The sequence below is a fragment of the Mus caroli genome, chromosome 9 (assembly GCF_900094665.2).
Source record: "Mus caroli chromosome 9, CAROLI_EIJ_v1.1, whole genome shotgun sequence".
NCBI lineage: Eukaryota > Metazoa > Chordata > Mammalia > Rodentia > Muridae > Mus > Mus caroli.
The window spans coordinates 72,450,031-72,456,616 of NC_034578.1; positions in this window are offsets into that span (position 1 = coordinate 72,450,031).

Genomic DNA, 6,586 nt, shown 5'->3' on the forward strand with positions numbered 1-6,586 from the left:
AAAAAAAAAAACCACTCATGCACATAAATATAAAAAGAAACGAGGAAAAACTGATCACACATAGCATAATGATATCCCACCCCATGAGCGCTGCACTGTTTTGCTACCAGTCAAACGTGAGTTTTCACCTGAACAATTAGAGAATAAGTTGCTGGCCCAACCCCTGTGGTGGGTATCCAGACCACTGGCTAACTTTTCCTTTGAGCTGTCTGGGCCCTGGTTGTACATGGCTGTCACAGTCATTTCCTTTAGAGTTTGTCTTATCTGCAGAGAGATACACCTTTTTGTTGTTTTTTGTTTTTCGAGACAGGGTTTCTCTGTAGCTCTGGCTGTCCTGGAACTCACTCTGTAGACCAGGCTGGCCTTGAACTCAGAAATCCAGAAATCTGCCTGCCTCTGCCTCCCAAGTGCTGGGATTAAAGGCATGTGCCACCACTGCCCTGCTAGATACACCTTTTCTAGTGGCCCAAATCCATTGACAAGTCGCAGCAAAAATAGAGCCAGGGATGTCTGCCCTGCCAGGGTAGTAATGGGGCCTTTCTGTTTAAAGGCTCCTTGGTGGGGTTAGCTCAGGCCACCAGTCTGCCCTCATTTCAACCCCTCCTGCTCAATCCTGTTTCCTTCCCCTCCCTCCCATCCACAGATGTTGATTCCAAAGTTCTCTCTAATAAAATATCCTGAGCACTAAAATCTGTCTCGGTTTGCTTCCTGAAAAATCCAAACTCACACAGTTGGAGCCAGAGGAGATCTGACAAGTCAGAGAGCAGATGGGGATTGGAGCTGGCCCACTCACTGGCAAGACCACAGGTACCATGAGTGTTAGAGAGAGCACAGATAGCCTTTAATACAAGATAAGCAATTAAAACGATAGTTTGAAAGTATCTTTTCATTTGCTTAAAAAAAAAAAAAGATGTATTTGTAGTTGTGTCTGTGCATAATGAACGCTGGTGCCCACAGAGGTCAGCTGTCAGGTCCCCCACTGACCAGGGTGCTAGAAACCAAACTCTGGGCCTTTTCAAGAGGAACAGTCTTTACCCCTCAGCCATCTCTTCAGCCCCCTCACCTTTTTTATTTTATTTATTTTTTAAGATTAATTTATTATATGTAAGTACACTGTAGCTTTTTTCAGACACACCGGAAGAGGGCACCAGATCTCATTGCAGATGGTTGTGAGCGACCATGTGGCTGCTGGGATTTGAACTCAGGAACTTAGGAAGAACAGTCAGTGCTCTTACCCGCTGAGCCATCTCACCAGCCCTATTTTATTTTTTTAAAGACAAGGTCTGAAATAGTTCAGGCTAGCTTCAAGCTTCCTATGTAGCCAAGGATAATCTTGGACTCCTCATCGTCCTGCCTCTACTTCCTGGGCACTGAAATTATAGGCATGTATTATCACACTGTACTGGCTGTTCCTGGTTGTCAACTTGACTACATCTAGAATGAACTACAATTCAGAATTAGAAATCTCGCCTGTAATCCTGATCTTGAGACTGAGAGATAGAAGTTTCTGACCTGGATCTTGAGGCATGGTGGCTATGAATCCCAGGAGACTAAGGCGAGGAGATCTCTGAGTTCAAGGTCATCTGGGACAATACAAGTCCCAGATCCAGGCAGGGCGGTACACACCTTCTTCTGGAGACCTACATAAGGACATTAGAAGAGGGAAGACTCTTAAGACTCCTCTCCTGCTTGCCTTGTGGGGCTGAGCAACTGCTAGATCCCCAGACTTCCAATCCGAGCTGCTGCTGACCATTGTTGGGAAGTTGAACTACAGATTGTAATTAACAAATTCCCTTACTATATAGGAACTACCTATAAGTTCTGTGACCCTAGAGAACCCTGACAAATACATCTTGAAAATACTTTTTTTTTTAACACAAAGAAAGGAGTAATGGCGAGAGAGAGGCCACACAGATCCCAGAAATAGCAAAATGGTAGATATAAGATGACACAGCCAGTTGAGTCAGCCTTTGTCACCAACCACACCATTGCTGGCACAACAGATCCGTGAGTGAAGTGAGCATGTGGCAGAGTCAGGCTCTTCTTAGCCCAGTAGCACAGGCTCCTACTTACCAGAGCTTAACCAGTTATTGCTTCTACCAGTGTCCAGCTTGAGAGTGAGAGACCAGTGCTGGACTCCTGGTATGCTGTTACACCCCTAAGACACCATTTGGTAACACAAGCTGGAGACTTTGGAATTCTTCTTTGGTGAGTGATTCATTCTAACAGGAATGGACAAGTGTTTGGGTGAGTGTTTTTGATTGTCTCACCCCTCAGGCATCACCCTGGGGTTCTGGAATATTCCACTAGCATAGAATCTCACAGAACATTGCATCAGACCAGAGGATTCAACTTGCAACAAAGAAGCTATGATGGTGAGTTCCTGCTATGGAATCTGTCTGTATTGCTCACAGGCTGCATCTGCACCTGCTTTGGTGCCTTACTCTGCAGAGATGGAATGCCTTTTTCCAGGTTGCATAGGGACAAAGAATAAAAACCTTTTATTATGATGCTATGCAAGGAGAATACGTGGTCCTGGGAAGCAAAGTATGGAAGTAGGGGCAAGCCTGCTAGCATTCCTGGGTCCCAGTCCCACTCCTGTCCTGATTCTGCAGAGCTCAGGGACCTGGTTCCTTAAGTAAGATGATCGATCACCTTTTTCACCATCAGGTGATGCAGCACAAGTCCCTTTGTCATCCTGGGCATTCTGTATGCCTGGTATCTAGAGAGAAGGGGAACAGCCTCATTGGGAATATTACCCTCATCTTCAGGACCCTTCACATCCAATAGCTGATTAAGGTGTGGCCAGGGAACCGGTTCGGTTCGGTGGTAACAAGCTTGCTTTCTGGTTTTGAGCCTCAGAATCCATGTAAAAGGGCAGGTGTGGGAGGGTGTGCTTATAATGGTGAGACAGGATGATCTCACAACACTCACTGACCAACCAGCCTATCCTACTTGGTGACTTCCAAGCCAGTGAGATACCTAGCTCAAAAACTAAGGGAGAGGGAGTGGGTGGCACTCGCCTTTAATCCCAGCACTTGGGAGACAGAGACAGGTGGATTTTTGAGCTCAAGGCCAGCCTGGTCTACACAGAGAAACCAAAACACCAAAACAAAACAAGTCTCTTGAGAACTTTTGCTGGATGGTGATGGCCCACACCTTTAATCCCAGCACTCAGGAGCCAGAGGCAGTCAGAGATGTCTGAGGCCAGCCTGGTCTACAGAGCAAGTTCCAGGAGAACCTGGACTACAAGAAGAAACCCTATCTTGAAAAACCAAAGAAAAACAGAGATCAAAACAATAAGGTCAATGGCTCCTGAAGGACAAACCTGAGGTCCCCCAACCTACATGTGCATGTGCACACATGAGCATGTAAACTTGCACACACAAACGACACAAAGACAAGCCCAGCCCCTCAGTCCAGTTCGGGGCAATGCTGAGAGGCAGTGGAGTTCCGGGCCTCATGGGTCAGCTAAGGCTGCTGGCCTTCCTTACAGCTTGTGTTTCCTTCCCCAAGCTTGCTTCCCTCTCTTCCCTTCCACAGGTGTCCATTTCAAAGGCACGCCCTCATAAACATCCTGGATGCTAAACTCTGACTCAGAGGCTCCTTCCTGCAGAGTCAAAGCTCTGAAGACGCCCTGTTGCCCCTGTAATGTGTTTTTCTTACTAATGAGAACGCCCAAGAGAATTCCAGAAAAACCATCTAAATAGGGAATTTAACAGGTTTGCAGCTGATCTCCAGACTCCATTGAAGTTGTCACAGGTCTCAATAGTATCCTGTGTGTTCATGTGATGGGGTGTGTGTGCACACTCTCATTGCTCTGGAATTCTCCAAGTGGGGAAGGCTCAGGATCTCCAGCTCTGAGATTACAAGTGGGCACCACCATGCCTGACTTTTCCACATGGGTCCTGGGGATCGAATTCATATTTGTATGCTTTCAAGGCAAGCACTTTACTGGCTAGTTTTCAAGACTATGGGCAACTTCTTTTTGCAGGATTTATTTTAATTTAGGCTTATCTTGCAATGTAGAAACTGTGTGGTCAGAACTGAGTCCACTAGTTGTACCACCTGCCATACCTGGGTCGCTTTAGGTGCCATGGAATGCCATCTTTCAGGGTACAGAAACAAAGAATCAAAAGCTGGAGTTTTATCACAGTTAGAATCGGGTCATGCACCTTTGGACAAACTATCAGAGAAGCCACTACTCATCACACTACTCATAGCAGGTGACACATGACACTAATTTGTTCCATCACAAATGTGGGTAACTGTGGTCACTTGATTAGCTGGTGACTGTCAGGCTTCCCCACTGTGGAATTTATTTTTTTTCCCTTTGTAATTGTTTGAGGGAACATTAAAGCTATGTGAATGCCCTACACTTCACGTCAGTGAATTTATCCAGTCCTTCACATCTGCATTGGTTGAAGGACTCCTATTTCATTCAGTAGGCTATGATCAATCCATCACTTCATTATTGTGTTGCCTATTTATTTGTTTATGGGACCAGGAAGAGCAGACCTGGAGCAAGAGTGGAGTCAAGGCGTGTCCCAAACACTGGAAATGTCATCCTGAGGTCAGCAGGAGTAAGATGGATAGCCCCCTGCCTTGGACTTGCACATCCTGCTGAATGCAGTCCTTTGTCCTGTCCACTCACCTCACTAGAGGAGGTTAAGTAGCCAATAGGCAGGCTAAACTTCCTTAGCGTCATCTGAAATTCTTCCTCATGTAAATGAGGCATCTCCAGCACCTTGGTTCCCCCCACCCCCACTGCAGCCAATGATGTACGCTCACCCTGACACCCCTTACTCACCCATCAAGGCGTTAAATCACCTTTGTTCCACACAATAAACCAAACCCGTTCTCCAAAGCTGTTCCTGGGTGTGTGTGTGTGTGTGTGTGTGTGTGTGTGTGTGTGTTTTACTGTCACACTGACCTGTTGACAGAGATCCTGCCTGCACCCACACTCACCAGCTAATCTTCTCTCCCTCCTGTCTATCCTGGTGCAAAATGAACCTTGCTATCCCAGTTGGGAGAATTGGACACAGGCTGGCATTTGGGTTTGTTTTACCTTGTTTGTCAAGACAGAGTCTCTCTGTGTAGCCCCAGCTATTCTGGAATTGACTGTGTAGACCAGGCTGCCCTTCAGTTCACAGAGATCCACCTGCCTCTGCCTCCTGAGTGCTGGGACGGGATCAAAGGTGTGTGCCAGACACCATGCCTGACTTCACTTTCTTAACTTTCCAGAGTTCCTCTCTTGGCCAGTCATAGCTCCTGCCTACATGTTGGCCTCCTTAACCTTTTAACGGATCTTCTTCATTTCTTTTACACTTTCTTGCTCACTATGCAAGACACTCCAAGCTTACTTCTTCCATGCTGCAACCCTTCTTCAATCAGCCATTTTCTAAGGAGCCATCTCTTAGAAGCCAAGATCCGAGCCTTCAATGTGTTACTTACCCTTCTTACTGTTCTTGGGCCCCACGAACACATCTAGCTAGAGACTATATGGAGCACATGTGTGTAGTTTTATAATAAATAATAATGTACCCACTTAGAGCTATAGTTATTTCTAGACTCATCTGGGTACATCCAAAATGACATCACTCTTACCTCCAATTCTAGTCCCACCCTGAGCAGCTTCACTCCTCTCATTTCCTGTGCACACAGTGACTCTCTCTACTGGTGAGAAGCTTGGGTCCCCATGACTTATCTAATCTGTTATTCCCCGTGTTAATAACCTCCTCTGACAGCCTGTGATATTGTGAAATATAGATTTGACCATTACAGAGAGATCCGCAAACCTCTGTAATTTCCTGAGTAACATGGCTGCTGGAAGAGTCCTTTGTTCTTAATAGTTAGTCATTGACCCTGGTTCCTGAGAGATCTTTAGGCCTGTGTAATTTCCTGAGTTACTGGCACATCTAACTCAGGGCCCCTAAATCCTTGGAATTTCCCTGAGATAGGGGCATTCTCTGCTGTAAAGAGGCAACTCTTTGGCATGTTCCTGGAAAGCCTCAAGATGGAGCTGGTTGCCAGGGGATCCAGCCACGTGATCAGATGGGACAGGAGCTGCTGAAGGCAGATCTCTTGGTCATGAATGGCCAGGACTGTAAGCAATACTGATTCCTAATGAAACCTCTGTAAAACTTCCAAGGGTGAGGTCTGAAGAGCTTCCAGGTGTGGTGGAGAGAGAGTATGGAATCCCTGCAGCCTTCCTCCTATCTCCTGTCTAGCTGTCAACCACACCTCTGATCATCAGTGTTTTCCTGAGCACGCGAGCTGCCCTGGCCAACAAAGCGAACCTAAGGAAGGTCTGTGGGAACTTGGATCTGTAACTTGAGTATGAAGCAACCTTTCACACAGCTTGAGAAGTGGGGACAGTCTTATGGTACTGCACCTACAATCTATGGGTTCAGCCTCTTCTGGGTAGATAGTGTGAAAACTGAATTGTAGACATCCCAGTCTGAGTCCACTGATGAGCCTGGTGTCATTAGTTTTGAATATGTGGCTGAGAGTCAGAAGGACACGCCTATGTCTTGCACTGTTGTGTCCCTGTCGGTCATGTGCCCCCCCCCCCCCCCCCCCCCCC